The sequence below is a fragment of the Mobula hypostoma genome (genome assembly GCF_963921235.1).
Source record: "Mobula hypostoma chromosome 8 unlocalized genomic scaffold, sMobHyp1.1 SUPER_8_unloc_5, whole genome shotgun sequence".
Lineage (NCBI taxonomy): Eukaryota > Metazoa > Chordata > Chondrichthyes > Myliobatiformes > Myliobatidae > Mobula > Mobula hypostoma.
Window position 1 is genome coordinate 1 of NW_026948128.1, and position 19178 is coordinate 19178.

Here is a 19178-nt window from a genome sequence, read left to right on the forward strand (position 1 = left end):
CATAGGCGGGTGGAAGAGGATAGCCTGTACTGGTGTTGGAGTACTGTTCATAGGCGGGTGGAAGAAGATAGCCTGTACTGGTGTTGGAGTACTGTTCATAGGCGTGTGGAAGAGGATAGCCTGTACTGGTGTTGGAGTACTGTTCATAGGCGTGTGGAAGAGGATAGCCTGTACTGGTGTTGGAGTACTGTTCATAGGCGGGTGGAAGAGGATAGCCTGTACTGGTGTTGGAGTACTGTTCATAGGCGGGTGGAAGAGGATAGCCTGTACTGGTGTTGGAGTACTGTTCATAGGCGGGTGGAAGAGGATAGCCTGTACTGGTGTTGGAGTACTGTTCATAGGCGGTGAAGAGATATAGAGTCTGTTCATGGGGTGGAAGAGGATAGCCTGTACTGGTGTTGGAGTACTGTTCATAGGCGGGTGGAAGAGGATAGCCTGTACTGGTGTTGGAGTACTGTTCATAGGCGGGTGGAAAAGGATAGCCTGTACTGGTGTTGGAGTACTGTTCATAGGCGGGTGGAAGAGGATAGCCTGTACTGGTGTTGGAGTACTGTTCATAGGCGGGTGGAAGAGGATAGCCTGTACTGGTGTTGGAGTACTGTTCATAGGCGGGTGGAAGAGGATAGCCTGTACTGGTGTTGGAGTACTGTTCATAGGCGGGTGGAAGAGGATAGCCTGTACTGGTGTTGGAGTACTGTTCATAGGCGGGTGGAAGAGGATAGCCTGTACTGGTGTTGGAGTACTGTTCATAGGCGGGTGGAAGAGGATAGCCTGTACTGGTGTTGGAGTACTGTTCATAGGCGTGTGGAAGAGGATAGCCTGTACTGGTGTTGGAGTACTGTTCATAGGCGGGTGGAAGAGGATAGCCTGTACTGGTGTTGGAGTACTGTTCATAGGCGGGTGGAAGAGGATAGCCTGTACTGGTGTTGGAGTACTGTTCATAGGCGGGTGGAAGAGGATAGCCTGTACTGGTGTTGGAGTACTGTTCATAGGCGGGTGGAAGAGGATAGCCTGTACTGGTGTTGGAGTACTGTTCATAGGCGGGTGGAAGAGGATAGCCTGTACTGGTGTTGGAGTACTGTTCATAGGCGGGTGGAAGAGGATAGCCTGTACTGGTGTTGGAGTACTGTTCATAGGCGGGTGGAAGAGGATAGCCTGTACTGGTGTTGGAGTACTGTTCATAGGCGGGTGGAAGAGGATAGCCTGTACTGGTGTTGGAGTACTGTTCATAGGCGGTGGAAGAGGATAGCCTGTACTGGTGTTGGAGTACTGTTCATAGGCGGGTGGAAGAGGATAGCCTGTACTGGTGTTGGAGTACTGTTCATAGGCGGGTGGAAGAGGATAGCCTGTACTGGTGTTGGAGTACTGTTCATAGGCGTGTGGAAGAGGATAGCCTGTACTGGTGTTGGAGTACTGTTCATAGGCGGGTGGAAGAGGATAGCCTGTACTGGTGTTGGAGTACTGTTCATAGGCGGGTGGAAGAGGATAGCCTGTACTGGTGTTGGAGTACTGTACTGTTCATAGGCGGGTGGAAGAGGATAGCCTGTACTGGTGTTGGAGTACTGTTCATAGGCGGGTGGAAGAGGATAGCCTGTACTGGTGTTGGAGTACTGTTCATAGGCGGGTGGAAGAGGATAGCCTGTACTGGTGTTGGAGTACTGTTCATAGGCGGGTGGAAGAGGATAGCCTGTACTGGTGTTGGAGTACTGTTCATAGGCGGGTGGAAGAGGATAGCCTGTACTGGTGTTGGAGTACTGTTCATAGGCGGGTGGAAGAGGATAGCCTGTACTGGTGTTGGAGTACTGTTCATAGGCGTGTGGAAGAGGATAGCCTGTACTGGTGTTGGAGTACTGTTCATAGGCGTGTGGAAGAGGATAGCCTGTACTGGTGTTGGAGTACTGTTCATAGGCGGGTGGAAGAGGATAGCCTGTACTGGTGTTGGAGTACTGTTCATAGGCGGGTGGAAGAGGATAGCCTGTACTGGTGTTGGAGTACTGTTCATAGGCGGGTGGAAGAGGATAGCCTGTACTGGTGTTGGAGTACTGTTCATAGGCGGGTGGAAGAGGATAGCCTGTACTGGTGTTGGAGTACTGTTCATAGGCGGGTGGAAGAGGATAGCCTGTACTGGTGTTGGAGTACTGTTCATAGGCGGGTGGAAGAGGATAGCCTGTACTGGTGTTGGAGTACTGTTCATAGGCGGGTGGAAGAGGATAGCCTGTACTGGTGTTGGAGTACTGTTCATAGGCGGGTGGAAGAGGATAGCCTGTACTGGTGTTGGAGTACTGTTCATAGGCGGGTGGAAGAGGATAGCCTGTACTGGTGTTGGAGTACTGTTCATAGGCGGGTGGAAGAGGTAGCCTGTACTGGTGTTGGAGTACTGTTCATAGGCGGGTGGAAGAGGATAGCCTGTACTGGTGTTGGAGTACTGTTCATAGGCGGGTGGAAGAGGATAGCCTGTACTGGTGTTGGAGTACTGTTCATAGGCGGGTGGAAGAGGATAGCCTGTACTGGTGTTGGAGTACTGTTCATAGGCGTGTGGAAGAGGATAGCCTGTACTGGTGTTGGAGTACTGTTCATAGGCGGTGGAAGAGGATAGCCTGTACTGGTGTTGGAGTACTGTTCATAGGCGGGTGGAAGAGGATAGCCTGTACTGGTGTTGGAGTACTGTTCATAGGCGGGTGGAAGAGGATAGCCTGTACTGGTGTTGGAGTACTGTTCATAGGCGGGTGGAAGAGGATAGCCTGTACTGGTGTTGGAGTACTGTTCATAGGCGGGTGGAAGAGGATAGCCTGTACTGGTGTTGGAGTACTGTTCATAGGCGGGTGGAAGAGGATAGCCTGTACTGGTGTTGGAGTACTGTTCATAGGCGGGTGGAAGAGGATAGCCTGTACTGGTGTTGGAGTACTGTTCATAGGCGGGTGGAAGAGGATAGCCTGTACTGGTGTTGGAGTACTGTTCATAGGCGGGTGGAAGAGGATAGCCTGTACTGGTGTTGGAGTACTGTTCATAGGCGGGTGGAAGAGGATAGCCTGTACTGGTGTTGGAGTACTGTTCATAGGCGGGTGGAAGAGGATAGCCTGTACTGGTGTTGGAGTACTGTTCATAGGCGGGTGGAAGAGGATAGCCTGTACTGGTGTTGGAGTACTGTTCATAGGCGGGTGGAAGAGGATAGCCTGTACTGGTGTTGGAGTACTGTTCATAGGCGGGTGGAAGAGGATAGCCTGTACTGGTGTTGGAGTACTGTTCATAGGCGGGTGGAAGAGGATAGCCTGTACTGGTGTTGGAGTACTGTTCATAGGCGGGTGGAAGAGGATAGCCTGTACTGGTGTTGGAGTACTGTTCATAGGCGGGTGAGAAGAGGATAGCCTGTACTGGTGTTGGAGTACTGTTCATAGGCGGGTGGAAGAGGATAGCCTGTACTGGTGTTGGAGTACTGTTCATAGGCGGGTGGAAGAGGATAGCCTGTACTGGTGTTGGAGTACTGTTCATAGGCGGGTGGAAGAGGATAGCCTGTACTGGTGTTGGAGTACTGTTCATAGGCGTGTGGAAGAGGATAGCCTGTACTGGTGTTGGAGTACTGTTCATAGGCGGGTGGAAGAGGATAGCCTGTACTGGTGTTGGAGTACTGTTCATAGGCGGGTGGAAGAGGATAGCCTGTACTGGTGTTGGAGTACTGTTCATAGGCGGGTGGAAGAGGTAGCCTGTACTGGTGTTGGAGTACTGTTCATAGGCGGGTGGAAGAGGATAGCCTGTACTGGTGTTGGAGTACTGTTCATAGGCGGGTGGAAGAGGATAGCCTGTACTGGTGTTGGAGTACTGTTCATAGGCGGGTGGAAGAGGATAGCCTGTACTGGTGTTGGAGTACTGTTCATAGGCGGGTGGAAGAGGATAGCCTGTACTGGTGTTGGAGTACTGTTCATAGGCGGGTGGAAGAGGATAGCCTGTACTGGTGTTGGAGTACTGTTCATAGGCGTGTGGAAGAGGATAGCCTGTACTGGTGTTGGAGTACTGTTCATAGGCGTGTGGAAGAGGATAGCCTGTACTGGTGTTGGAGTACTGTTCATAGGCGGGTGGAAGAGGATAGCCTGTACTGGTGTTGGAGTACTGTTCATAGGCGGGTGGAAGAGGATAGCCTGTACTGGTGTTGGAGTACTGTTCATAGGCGGGTGGAAGAGGATAGCCTGTACTGGTGTTGGAGTACTGTTCATAGGCGGGTGGAAGAGGATAGCCTGTACTGGTGTTGGAGTACTGTTCATAGGCGGGTGGAAGAGGATAGCCTGTACTGGTGTTGGAGTACTGTTCATAGGCGGGTGGAAGAGGATAGCCTGTACTGGTGTTGGAGTACTGTTCATAGGCGGGTGGAAGAGGATAGCCTGTACTGGTGTTGGAGTACTGTTCATAGGCGGGTGGAAGAGGATAGCCTGTACTGGTGTTGGAGTACTGTTCATAGGCGGGTGGAAGAGGATAGCCTGTACTGGTGTTGGAGTACTGTTCATAGGCGGGTGGAAGAGGATAGCCTGTACTGGTGTTGGAGTACTGTTCATAGGCGGGTGGAAGAGGATAGCCTGTACTGGTGTTGGAGTACTGTTCATAGGCGGGTGGAAGAGGATAGCCTGTACTGGTGTTGGAGTACTGTTCATAGGCGGTGGAAGAGGATAGCCTGTACTGGTGTTGGAGTACTGTTCATAGGCGGGTGGAAGAGGATAGCCTGTACTGGTGTTGGAGTACTGTTCATAGGCGGGTGGAAGAGGATAGCCTGTACTGGTGTTGGAGTACTGTTCATAGGCGGGTGGAAGAGGATAGCCTGTACTGGTGTTGGAGTACTGTTCATAGGCGGGTGGAAGAGGATAGCCTGTACTGGTGTTGGAGTACTGTTCATAGGCGGGTGGAAGAGGATAGCCTGTACTGGTGTTGGAGTACTGTTCATAGGCGGGTGGAAGAGGATAGCCTGTACTGGTGTTGGAGTACTGTTCATAGGCGGGTGGAAGAGGATAGCCTGTACTGGTGTTGGAGTACTGTTCATAGGCGGGTGGAAGAGGATAGCCTGTACTGGTGTTGGAGTACTGTTCATAGGCGGGTGGAAGAGGATAGCCTGTACTGGTGTTGGAGTACTGTTCATAGGCGGGTGGAAGAGGATAGCCTGTACTGGTGTTGGAGTACTGTTCATAGGCGGGTGGAAGAGGATAGCCTGTACTGGTGTTGGAGTACTGTTCATAGGCGGGTGGAAGAGGATAGCCTGTACTGGTGTTGGAGTACTGTTCATAGGCGTGAAAGGTAGCTGTTGTGTGGATAGGCGTGTGGAAGAGGATAGCCTGTACTGGTGTTGGAGTACTGTTCATAGGCGTGTGGAAGAGGATAGCCTGTACTGGTGTTGGAGTACTGTTCATAGGCGGGTGGAAGAGGATAGCCTGTACTGGTGTTGGAGTACTGTTCATAGGCGGGTGGAAGAGGATAGCCTGTACTGGTGTTGGAGTACTGTTCATAGGCGGGTGGAAGAGGATAGCCTGTACTGGTGTTGGAGTACTGTTCATAGGCGGTGGAAGAGGATAGCCTGTACTGGTGTTGGAGTACTGTTCATAGGCGGGTGGAAGAGGATAGCCTGTACTGGTGTTGGAGTACTGTTCATAGGCGGTGGAAGAGGATAGCCTGTACTGGTGTTGGAGTACTGTTCATAGGCGGGTGGAAGAGGATAGCCTGTACTGGTGTTGGAGTACTGTTCATAGGCGGGTGGAAGAGGATAGCCTGTACTGGTGTTGGAGTACTGTTCATAGGCGGGTGGAAGAGGATAGCCTGTACTGGTGTTGGAGTACTGTTCATAGGCGGGTGGAAGAGGATAGCCTGTACTGGTGTTGGAGTACTGTTCATAGGCGGGTGGAAGAGGATAGCCTGTACTGGTGTTGGAGTACTGTTCATAGGCGGGTGGAAGAGGATAGCCTGTACTGGTGTTGGAGTACTGTTCATAGGCGGGTGGAAGAGGATAGCCTGTACTGGTGTTGGAGTACTGTTCATAGGCGGGTGGAAGAGGATAGCCTGTACTGGTGTTGGAGTACTGTTCATAGGCGGGTGGAAGAGGATAGCCTGTACTGGTGTTGGAGTACTGTTCATAGGCGGTGGAAGAGGATAGCCTGTACTGGTGTTGGAGTACTGTTCATAGGCGGGTGGAAGAGGATAGCCTGTACTGGTGTTGGAGTACTGTTCATAGGCGGGTGGAAGAGGATAGCCTGTACTGGTGTTGGAGTACTGTTCATAGGCGGGTGGAAGAGGATAGCCTGTACTGGTGTTGGAGTACTGTTCATAGGCGTGTGGAAGAGGATAGCCTGTACTGGTGTTGGAGTACTGTTCATAGGCGGGTGGAAGAGGATAGCCTGTACTGGTGTTGGAGTACTGTTCATAGGCGGGTGGAAGAGGATAGCCTGTACTGGTGTTGGAGTACTGTTCATAGGCGGGTGGAAGAGGATAGCCTGTACTGGTGTTGGAGTACTGTTCATAGGCGGGTGGAAGAGGATAGCCTGTACTGGTGTTGGAGTACTGTTCATAGGCGGTGGAAGAGGATAGCCTGTACTGGTGTTGGAGTACTGTTCATAGGCGGGTGGAAGAGGATAGCCTGTACTGGTGTTGGAGTACTGTTCATAGGCGTGTGGAAGAGGATAGCCTGTACTGGTGTTGGAGTACTGTTCATAGGCGGGTGGAAGAGGATAGCCTGTACTGGTGTTGGAGTACTGTTCATAGGCGGGTGGAAGAGGATAGCCTGTACTGGTGTTGGAGTACTGTTCATAGGCGGGTGGAAGAGGATAGCCTGTACTGGTGTTGGAGTACTGTTCATAGGCGGTGGAAGAGGATAGCCTGTACTGGTGTTGGATACTGTTCATAGGCGGGTGGAAGAGGTAGCCTGTATGGTGTTGGATACTGTTCATAGGCGGGTGGAAGAGATAGCCTGTACTGGTGTTGAGTACTGTTCATAGGCGTGTGGAAGAGGATAGCCTGTACTGGTGTTGGAGTACTGTTCATAGGCGGGTGGAAGAGGATAGCCTGTACTGGTGTTGGAGTACTGTTCATAGGCGGGTGGAAGAGGATAGCCTGTACTGGTGTTGGAGTACTGTTCATAGGCGGGTGGAAGAGGATAGCCTGTACTGGTGTTGGAGTACTGTTCATAGGCGGGTGGAAGAGGATAGCCTGTACTGGTGTTGGAGTAGTTCTACTGTACATACTGTTCATAGGCGTGTGGAAGAGGATAGCCTGTACTGGTGTTGGAGTACTGTTCATAGGCGGGTGGAAGAGGATAGCCTGTACTGGTGTTGGAGTACTGTTCATAGGCGGGTGGAAGAGGATAGCCTGTACTGGTGTTGGAGTACTGTTCATAGGCGTGTGGAAGAGGATAGCCTGTACTGGTGTTGGAGTACTGTTCATAGGCGGGTGGAAGAGGATAGCCTGTACTGGTGTTGGAGTACTGTTCATAGGCGGGTGGAAGAGGATAGCCTGTACTGGTGTTGGAGTACTGTTCATAGGCGGGTGGAAGAGGATAGCCTGTACTGGTGTTGGAGTACTGTTCATAGGCGGGTGGAAGAGGATAGCCTGTACTGGTGTTGGAGTACTGTTCATAGGCGGGTGGAAGAGGACAGCCTGTACTGGTGTTGGAGTACTGTTCATAGGCGTGTGGAAGAGGGTAGCCTGTACTGGTGTTGGAGTACTGTTCATAGGCGAGTGGAAGAGGATAGCCTGTACTGGTGTTGGAGTACTGTTCATAGGCGTATGGAATAGGATAGCCTGTACTGGTGTTGGAGTACTGTTCATAGGCGGGTGGAAGAGGATAGCCTGTACTGGTGATGGAGTACTGTTCATAGGCAGGTGGAAGAGGATAGCCTGTACTGGTGTTGGAGTACTGTTCATAGGCGGGTGGAAGAGGATAGCCTGTACTGGTGTTGGAGTACTGTTCATAGGCGTGTGGAAGAGGATAGCCTGTACTGGTGTTGGAGTACTGTTCATAGGCGAGTGGAAGAGGATAGCCTGTACTGGTGTTGGAGTACTGTTCATAGGCGTGTGGAAGAGGATAGACTGTACTGGTGTTCGAGTAGTGTTCATAGGCGGGTGGAGGAGTATAGCCTGCACTGGTGTTGGAGGACAGTTCATGGGCCGGTGGAAGAGGATAGCCTGTACTGGTGTTGGAGTACTTTTCATAGGCGGGTGGAGGAGGATAGCCTGTACTGGTGTTGGAGTACTGTTCATAGGCGGGTGGAAGAGGATAGCCTGTACTGGTGTTGGAGTACTGTTCATAGGCGGGTGGAAGAGGATAGCCTGTACTGGTGTTGGAGTACTGTTCATAGGCGGGTGGAAGAGGATAGCCTGTACTGGTGTTGGAGTACTGTTCATAGGCGGGTGGAAGAGGATAGGCTGTACTGGTGTTGGCGTACTGTTCATAGGCAGGTGGAAGAGGATAGCCTGTACTGGTGTTGGAGTACTGTTCATAGGCGGCTGGAAGAAGGTAGCCTGTACTGGTGTTGGAGTACTGTTCATAGGCGTGTGGAAGAGGATAGCCTGTACTGGTGTTGGCGTACTGTTCATAGGCGGGTGTAAGAGGATAGCCTGTACTGGTGTTGGAGTACTGTTCATAGGCGGGTGGAAGAGGATAGCCTGTACTGGTGTTGGAGTACTGTTCATAGGCGTCTGGAAGTGGATAGCCTGTACTGGTGTTGGAGAACTGTTCATAGGCGGCTGGAAGAGGATAGCCTGTACTGGTGTTGGAGTACTGTTCATAGGCATGTGGAAGTGGATAGCCTGTACTGGTGTAGCAGTACTGTTCATAGGCGGGTGGAAGAGGATAGCCTGTACTGGTGTTGGAGTACTGTTCATAGGCGGGTGGAAGAGGATAGCCTGTACTGGTGTTGGAGTACTGTTCATAGGCGGGTGGAAGAGGATAGCCTGTACTGGTGTTGGAGTACTGTTCATAGGCGTATGGAAGAGGATAGCCTGTACTGGTGTTGGAGCACTGTTCATAGGCGGGTGGAAGAGGATAGCCTGTACTGGTGTTGGATTACTGTTCATAGGCGGGTGGAAGAAGATAGCCTGTACTGGTGTTGGAGTACTGTTCATAGGCGTGTGGAAGAGGATAGCCTGTACTGGTGTTGGAGTACTGTTCATAGGCGGGTGGAAGAGGATAGCCTGTACTGGTGTTGGAGTACTGTTCATAGGCGTGTGGAAGAGGATAGCCTGTACTGGTGTTGGAGTACTGTTGATAGGCGGGTGGAAGAGGATAGCCTGTACTGGTGTTGGAGTACTGTTCATAGGCGGGTGGAAGAGGATAGCCTGTACTGGTGTTGGAGTACTGTTCATAGGCGGGTGGAAGAGGATAGCCTGTACTGGTGTTGGAGTACTGTTCATAGGCGTGTGGAAGAGGATAGCCTGTACTGGTGTTGGAGTACTGTTCATAGGCGGGTGGAAGAGGATAGCCTGTACTGGTGTTGGAGTACTGTTCATAGGCGGGTGGAAGAGGATAGCCTGTACTGGTGTTGGAGTACTGTTCATAGGCGGGTGGAAGAGGATAGCCTGTACTGGTGTTGGAGTACTGTTCATAGGCGGGTGGAAGAGGATAGCCTGTACTGGTGTTGGAGTACTGTTCATAGGCGTGTGGAAGAGGATAGCCTGTACTGGTGTTGGAGTACTGTTCATAGGCGGGTGGAAGAGGATAGCCTGTACTGGTGTTGGAGTACTGTTCATAGGCGGGTGGAAGAGGATAGCCTGTACTGGTGTTGGAGTACTGTTCATAGGCAGGTGGAAGAGGATAGCCTGTACTGGTGTTGGAGTACTGTTCATAGGCGTGTGGAAAGGGTAACCTGTACTGGTGTTGCAGTACTGTTCATATTCGGGTGGAAGAGGATAGCCTGTACTGGTGTTGGAGTACTGTTCATAGGCGGGTGGAAGAGGATAGCCTGTACTGGTGTTGGAGTACTGTTCATAGGCGGGTGGAAGAGGATAGCCTGTACTGGTGTTGGAGTACTGTTCATAGGCGGGTGGAAGAGGATAGCCTGTACTGGTGTTGGAGTACTGTTCATAGGCGGGTGGAAGAGGATAGCCTGTACTGGTGTTGGAGTACTGTTCATAGGCGGGTGGAAGAGGATAGCCTGTACTGGTGTTGGAGTACTGTCCATAAGCAGGTGGAAGAGGATAGCCTGTACTGGTGTTGGAGTACTGTTCATAGGCGTGTGGAATAGGATAGCCTGTACTGGTGTTGGAGTACTGTTCATAGGCGGGTGGAAGAGGATAGCCTGTACTGGTGTTGGAGTACTGTTCATAGCGGGTGGAAGAGGATAGCCTGTACTGGTGTTGGAGTACTGTTCATAGGCGTGTGGAAGAGGATAGCCTGTACTGGTGTTGGAGTACTGTTCATAGGCGGGTGGAAGAGGATAGCCTGTACTGGTGTTGGAGTACTGTTCATAGGCGGGTGGAAGAGGATAGCCTGTACTGGTGTTGGAGTACTGTTCATAGGCGGGTGGAAGAGGATAGCCTGTACTGGTGTTGGAGTACTGTTCATAGGCGTGTGGAAGAGGATAGCCTGTACTGGTGTTGGAGTACTGTTCATAGGCGGGTGGAAGAGGATAGCCTGTACTGGTGTTGGAGTACTGTTCATAGGCGGGTGGAAGAGGATAGCCTGTACTGGTGTTGGAGTACTGTTCATAGGCGGGTGGAAGAGGATAGCCTGTACTGGTGTTGGAGTACTGTTCATAGGCGGGTGGAAGAGGATAGCCTGTACTGGTGTTGGGTACTGTTCATACTGTTCATAGTCTGTTCGGGTGGAAGAGGATAGCCTGTACTGGTGTTGGAGTACTGTTCATAGGCGGGTGGAAGAGGATAGCCTGTACTGGTGTTGGAGTACTGTTCATAGGCGGGTGGAAGAGGATAGCCTGTACTGGTGTTGGAGTACTGTTCATAGGCGGGTGGAAGAGGATAGCCTGTACTGGTGTTGGAGTACTGTTCATAGGCGGGTGGAAGAGGATAGCCTGTACTGGTGTTGGAGTACTGTTCATAGGCGGGTGGAAGAGGATAGCCAGTACAGGTATTAGAGTACTGCTCATAGGCGTCTGGAAGAGGATAGCCTGTACTATTGTTGGAGTACTGTTCATAGGCGTGTGGAAGAGGATAACCTGTACTGGTGTTGGAGTACTGTTCATAGGCGGGTGGAAGAGGATAGCCTGTACTGGTGTTGGAGTACTGTTCATAGGCGTGTGGAAGAGGATAGCCTGTACTGGTGTTGGAGTACTGTTCATAGGCGTGTGGAAGAGGATAGCCTGTACTGGTGTTGGAGTACTGTTCATAGGCGGGTGGAAGAGGATAGCCTGTACTGGTGTTGGAGTACTGTTCATAGGCGTGTGGAAGAGGATAGCCTGTACTGGTGTTGGAGTACTGTTCATAGGCGGGTGGAAGAGGATAGCCTGTAGTGGTGTTGGAGTACTGTTCATAGGCGGTGGAAGAGGATAGCCTGTACTGCTGTTGGAGTACTGTTCATAGGCGTATGGAAGAGGATAGCCTGTACAGCTGTTGGAGTACTGTTCATAGTCGGGTGGAAGAGGATAGCCTGTATTGGTGTTGGATTACATTTCATGCGTGGGTGGAAGAAGATTGCCTGTCCTGGTGTTGGAGCACTGTTCATAGGCGGGTGGAAGAGGATAGCCTGTAGTGGTGTTGGAGTACTGTTCATAGGCGTGTGGAAGAAGATAGCCTGTACTGGTGTTGGAGTACTGTTCATAGTCGGGTGGAAGAGGATAGCCTGTACTGGTGTTGGAGTACTGTTCATAGGCGGGTGGAAGAGGATAGCCTGTACTGGTGTTGGAGTACTGTTCATAGGCGGGTGGAAGAGGATAGCCTGTACTGGTGTTGGAGTACTGTTCATAGGCGGGTGGAAGAGGATAGCCTGTACTGGTGTTGGAGTACTGTTCATAGGCGGGTGGAAGAGGATAGCCTGTACTGGTGTTGGAGTACTGTTCATAGGCGGGTGGAAGAGGATAGCCTGTACTGGTGTTGGAGTACTGTTCATAGGCGGGTGGAAGAGGATAGCCTGTACTGGTGTTGGAGTACTGTTCATAGGCGTGTGGAAGAGGATAGCCTGTACTGGTGTTGGAGTACTGTTCATAGGCGGGTGGAAGAGGATAGCCTGTACTGGTGTTGGAGTACTGTTCATAGGCGGGTGGAAGAGGATAGCCTGTACTGGTGTTGGAGTACTGTTCATAGGCGGGTGGAAGAGGATAGCCTGTACTGGTGTTGGAGTACTGTTCATAGGCGGGTGGAAGAGGATAGCCTGTACTGGTGTTGGAGTACAGTTCATAGGCGGGTGGAAAAGGACAGCCTGTACTGGTGTTACCGTACTGTTCATAGGCGGGTGGAAGAGGATAGCCTGTACTGGTGTTGGAGTACTGTTCATAGGCGTGTGGAAGAGGATAGCCTGTACTGGTGTTGGAGTACTGTTCATAGGCGGGTGGAAGAGGATAGCCTGTACTGGTGTTGGAGTACTGTTCATAGGCGGGTGGAAGAGGGTAGCCTGTACTGGTGTTGGAGTACATTTCATAGGCGTGTGGAAGAGGATAGCCTGTACTGGTGTTGGAGTACTGTTCATAGGCGGGTGGAAGAGGATAGCCTGTACTGGTGTTGGAGTACTGTTCATAGGCGTGTGGAAGTGGATAGCCTGTACTGGTGTAGGAGTACTGTACATAGCGGGTGGAAGAGGACAGCCTGTACTGGTGTTGGAGTTCTGTTCATAGGCGGGTGGAAGAGGATAGCCTGTACTGGTGTTGGAGTACTGTTCATAGGCGGGTGGAAGAGGATAGCCTGTACTGGTGTTGGAGTACTGTTCATAGGCGGTATGGAAGAGGATAGCCGTACTGCTGTTGGAGTACTGTTCATAGGCGGGTGGAAGAGGGGTAGCCTGTATTGGTGTTGGATTACATTTCATACGTGGGTGGAAGAAGATTGCCTGTCCTGGTGTTGGAGTACTGTTCATAGGCGTGTGGAAGAGGATAGCCTGTACTGGTGTTGGAGTACTGTTCATAGGCGGGTGGAAGAGGATAGCCTGTACTGGTGTTGGAGTACTGTTCATAGGCGGGTGGAAGAGGATAGCCTGTACTGGTGTTGGAGTACTGTTCATAGGCGGGTGGAAGAGGATAGCCTGTACTGGTGATGGAGTACTGTTCATAGGCGGGTGGAAGAGGATAGCCTGTACTGGTGTTGGAGTACTGTTCATAGGCGGGTGGAAGAGGATAGCCTGTACTGGTGTTGGAGTACTGTTCATAGGCGTGTGGAAAGGATAGCCTGTACTGGTGTTGGAGTACTGTTCATAGGCGGGTGGAAGAGGATAGCCTGTACTGGTGTTGGAGTACTGTTCATAGGGGGTGGAAGAGGATAGCCTGTTCTGGTGTTGGAGTACTGTTCATAGGCGGGTGGAAGAGGATAGCCTGTACTGGTGTTGGAGTACTGTTCATAGGCGGGTGGAAGAGGATAGCCTGTACTGGTGTTGGAGTACTGTTCATAGGCGTGTGGAATAGGTTAGCCTCTACTGGTGTTGGAGTACTGTTCATAGGCGGGTGGAAGAGGATAGCCTTTACTGGTGTTGGAGTACTGTTCATAGGCGGGTGGAAGAGGATAGCCTGTACTGGTGTTGGAGTACTGTTCATAGGTGGGTGGAAGAGGTTAGCCTGTACTGGTGTTGGAGTACTGTTCATAGGCGGTGGAAGAGGATAGCCTGTACTGGTGTTGGAGTACTGTTCATAGGCGGGTGGAAGAGGATAGCCTGTACTGGTGTTGGAGTACTGTTCATAGGCGGGTGGAAGAGGATAGCCTGTACTGGTGTTGGAGTACTGTTCATAGGCGGGTGGAAGAGGACAGCCTGTACTGGTGTTGGAGTACAGTTCATAGCCGGGTGGAAAAGGACAGCATGTACTCGTGTTACCGTACTGTTCATAGGCGGGTGGAATAGGATAGCCTGTACTGGTGTTGGAGTACTGTTCATAGGCGGGTGGAAGAGGATAGCCTGTACTGGTGTTGGAGTACTGTTCATAGCAGGTGGAAGAGGATAGCCTGTACTGGTGTTGGAGTACTGTTCATAGGCGTGTGGAATAGGATAGCCTGTACTGGTGTTGGAGTACTGTTCATAGGCGGGTGGAAGAGGATAGCCTGTACTGGTGCTGGAGTACTGTCCATAAGCGGGTGGAAGAGGATAGGCTGTACTGGTGTTATAATACTGTTCATAGGCGTGTGGAATAGCATAGCCTATACTGGTGTTGGAGTACTGTTCATAGGCGGGTGGAAGAGGATAGCCTGTACTGGTGTTGGAGTACTGTTCATAGGCGGGTGGAAGAGGATAGCCTGTACTGGTGTTGGAGTACTGTTCATAGGCGTGTGGAAGAGGATAGCCTGTACTGGTGTTGGAGTACTGTTCATAGGCGTGTGGAATAGGATAGCCTGTACTGGTGTTGGAGTACTGTTCATAGGCGGGTGGAAGAGGATAGCCTGTACTGGTGTTGGAGTACTGTTCATAGGCGGGTGGAAGAGGATAGCCTGTACTGGTGTTGGAGTACTGTTCATAGGCGGGTGGAAGAGGATAGCCTGTACTGGTGTTGGAGTACTGTTCATAGGCGGGTGGAAGAGGATAGCCTGTACTGGTGTTGGAGTACTGTTCATAGGCGGGTGGAAGAGGATAGCCTGTACTGGTGTTGGAGTACTGTTCATAGGCGGGTGGAATAGGATAGCCTGTACTGGTGTTGGATACTGTTCATAGGCGGGTGGAAGAGGATAGCCTTTGCTGGTGTTGGAGTACTGGTTATAGGCGGGTGGAAGAGGATAGGCTGTACTGGTGTTGGAGTACTGTTCATAGGCGGGTGGAAGAGGATAGCCTGTACTGGTGTTGGAGTACTGTTCATAGGCGGGTGGAAGAGGATAGCCATTACTGGTGTTGGAGTACTGTTCATAGGCGGGTGGAAGAAGATAGCCTGTACTGGTGTTGGAGTACTGTTCATAGGCGTGTGGAAGAGGATAGCCTGTACTGGTATTGGAGTACTGTTTATAGGCGTGTGGAGGATGATAGCCTGTACTGGTGTTGGAGTGCTGTTCATAGGCGGGTGGAAGAGGATAGCCTGTACTGGTGTTGGAGTACTGTTCATAGGCGTGTGGAAGAAGGTAGCCTGTACTGGTGTTGGAGTACTGTTCATAGGCGTGTGGAAGAGGATAGCCTGTACTGGTGTTGGAGTACTGTTCATAGGCGGGTGGAAGAGGATAGCCTGTACTGGTGTTGGAGTACTGTTCATAGGCGTGTGGAAGAGGATAGCCTGTACTGGTGTTGGAGTACTGTTCATAGGCGGGTGGAAGAGGATAGCCTGTACTGGTGTTGGAGTACTGTTCATAGGCGGGTGGAAGAGGATAGCCTGTACTGGTGTTGGAGTACTGTTCATAGGCGTATGGAAGAGGATAGCCTGTACTGGTGTTGGAGCACTGTTCATAGGCGGGTGGAAGAGGGTAGCCTGTATTGGTGTTTGATTACATTTCATGCGTGGGTGGAAGAAGATTGCCTGTCCTGGTGTTGGAGTACTGTTCATAGGCGGGTGGAAGAGGATAGCCTGTAGTGGTGTTGGAGTACTGTTCATAGGCGTGTGGAAGAAGATAGCCTGTACTGGTGTTGGAGTACTGTTCATAGTCGGGTGGAAGAGGATAGCCTGTACTGCTGTTGGTGTACTTTTCATAGGCGGGTGGGGAGGATAGTCTGTACTGGGGTTGGAGTACTGTTCATAGGCGGGTGGAAGAGGATAGCCTGTACTGGTGTTGGAGTACTGTTCATAGGCGGGTGGAAGAGGATAGCCTGTACTGGTGTTGGAGTACTGTTCATAGGCGGGTGGAAAAGGACAGCCTGTACTGGTGTTACAGTACTGTTCATAGGCGGGTGGAAGAAGGATAGCCTGTACTGGTGTTGGAGTACTGTTCATAGGCGGGTGGAAGAAATAGCCTGTACTGGTGTTGGAGTACTGTTCATAGGCGGGTGGAAGAGGATAGCCTGTACTGGTGTTGGAGTACTGTTCATAGGCGGGTGGAATAGGATAGCCTGTACTGGTGTTGGAGTACTGTTCATAGGCGGGTGGAAGAGGATAGCCTGTACTGGTGTTGGAGTACTGTTCATAGGCGGGTGGAAGAGGATAGCCTGTACTGGTGTTGGAGTACTGTTCATAGGCGTGTGGAAGAGGATAGCCTGTACTGGTGTTGGAGTACTGTTCATAGGCGGGTGGAAGAGGATAGCCTGTACTGGTGTTGGAGTACTGTTCATAGGCGTGTGGAAGAGGATAGCCTGTACTGGTGTTGGAGTACTGTTCATAGGCGTGTGGAAGAGGATAGCCTGTACTGGTGTTGGAGTACTGTTCATAGGCGGGTGGAAGAGGATAGCCTGTACTGGTGTTGGAGTACTGTTCATAGGCGGGTGGAAGAGGACAGCCTCTACTGGTGTTACCGTACTGTTCATAGGCGGGTGGAAGAGGATAGCCTGTACTGGTGTTGGAGTACTGTTCATAGGCGGGTGGAAGAGGGTAGCCTGTACTGGTGTTGGAGTACTTTTCATAGGCGTGTGGAAGAGGATAGCCTGTACTGGTGTTGGAGTACTGTTCATAGGCGGGTGGAAGAGGATAGCCTGTACTGGTGTTGGAGTACTGTTCATAGGCGGGTGGAAGAGGATAGCCTGTAATGGTGTTGGATTACTTTTCGTAGTTCGGTGGAAGAGGATAGCCTGTACTGCTGTTGGAGCACTGCTCATATGCGGGTGGAAGAGGATAGCCTGTACTGGTGTTGGAGAACTGTTTATAGGCGGGTGGAAGAGGGGTAGCCTGTAGTGGTGTTGGATTACATTTCATAGGCGGGTGGAAGAAGATAGCCTGTACTGGTGTTGGCGTACTGTTCATAGGCGAGTGGAAGAGGATAGCCTGTACTGGTGTTGGAGTACTGTTCATAGGCGGGTGGAAGAGGATAGCCTGTACTGGTGTTGGAGTACTGTTCATAGTCGGGTGGAAGAGGATAGCCTGTACTGCTGCTGGTGTACTTTTCATAGGCGGGTGGAGGAGGATAGTCTGTACTGGGTTGGAGTACTGTTCATAGGCGGGTGGAATAGGATAGCCTGTACTGGTGTTGGAGTACTGTTCATAGGCGGGTGGAATAGGATAGCCTGTACTGGTGTTGGAGTACTGTTCATAGGCGGGTGGAAGAGGATAGCCTGTACTGGTGTTGGAGTACTGTTCATAGGCGGGTGTTAAAGGACAGCCTCTACTGGTGTTACCGTACTGTTCATAGGCGGGTGGAAGAGGATAGCCTGTACTGGTGTTGGAGTACTGTTCATAGGCGGGTGGAAGAGGATAGCCTGTACTGGTGTTGGAGTACTGTTCATAGGCGTGTGGAAGAGGATAGCCTGTACTGGTGTTGGAGTACTGTTCATAGGCGTGTGGAAGAGGATAGCCTGTACTGGTGTTGGAGTACTGTTCATAGGCGTGTGGAAGAGGATAGCCTGTACTGGTGTTGGAGTACTGTTCATAGGCGGGTGGAAGAGGATAGCCTGTACTGGTGTTGGAGTACTGTTCATAGGCGGGAGGAAGAGGATAGCCTGTACTGGTGTAGCGGTACTGTACATAGCGGGAGTAATAGGATAGCCTGTACTGGTGTTGGAGTACTGTTCATAGGCGGGTGGAAGAGGACAGCCTGTACTGGTGTAGGAGTGCAGTTGATAGACGGGTGGAAAAGGATAGCCTGTACTGGTGATGGAGTACTGTTCATTGGCGGGTGGAACAGGATAGCCTGTACTGGTGTTGGAGTACTGTTCATAGGCGGGTGGAAGAGGATAGCCTGTACTGGTGTTGGAGTACTGTTCATAGGCGTGTGGAAGAGGATAGCCTGTACTGGTGTTGGAGTACTGTTCATAGGCGGGTGGAAGAGGATAGCCTGTACTGGTGTTGGAGTACTGTTCATAGGTGGGTGGAATAGGGGTAGCCTGTAGAGGTGTTGGATTACATTTCATAGGCGTGTGGAAGTGGATAGACCGTACTGGTGTAGGAGTACTGTACATAGTGGGGTGGAAGAGGATAGCCTGTACTGGTGTTGGAGTACTGTTCATAGGCGGGTGGAAGAGGATAGCCTGTACTGGTGTTGGAGTACTGTTCATAGGCGGGTGGAAGAGGATAGCCTGTACTGGTGTTGGAGTACTGTTCATAGTTCGGTGGAAGAGGATAGCCTGTACTGGTGTTGGAGTACTGTTCATAGGCGTATGGAAGAGGATAGCCTGTACTGGTGTTGGAGTACTGGTCATAGGCGGGTGGAAGAGGATAGCCTGTACTGGTGTTGGATTACTTTCATAGTTCGGTGGAAGAGGATAGCCTGTACTGGTGTTGGAGTACTGTTCATAGGCGGGTGGAAGAGGATAGCCTGTACTGGTGTTGGAGTACTGTTCATAGGCGTGTGGAAGAGGATAGCCTGTACTGGTGTTGGAGTACTGTTCATTGGCGGGTGGAACAGGATAGCCATTACTTGTGTTGGAGTACTGTTCGTAGGCGGGTGGAAGAAGATAGCCTGTACTGGGGTTGGAGTACTGTTCATAGGCGGGTGGAAGAGGATAGCCTGTACTGGTGTTGGAGTACTGTTCATAGGCGGGTGGAAGAGGATAGCCTGTACTGGTGTTGGAGTACACTTCATAGGCGGGTGGAAAAGGACAGCATGTAATTGTGTTACCGTACTGTTCATAGGCGGGTGGAAGAGGATAGCCTGTACAGGTGTTGGAGTATTGTTCATAGGCGGGTGGAGGAGTATAGCCTGTACTGGGGTTGGAGTACTGTTCATAGGCGGGTGGAAGAGGATAGCCTGTACTGGTGTTGGAGTACTGTTCATAGGCGTGTGGAATAGGATAGCCTGTACTGGTGTTGGAGTACTGTTCATAGGCGTGTGGAAGAGGATAGCCTGTACTGGTGTTGGAGTACTGTTCATAGGCGGGTGGAAGAGGATAGCCTGTACTGGTGTTGGAGTACTGTTCATAGGCGGGTGGAAGAGGATAGCCTGTACTGGTGTTGGAGTACTGTTCATAGGCGGGTGGAAGAGGATAGCCTGTACTGGTGTTGGAGTACTGTTCATAGGCGTGTGGAAGAGGATAGCCTGTACTGGTGTTGGAGTACTGTTCATAGGCGGGT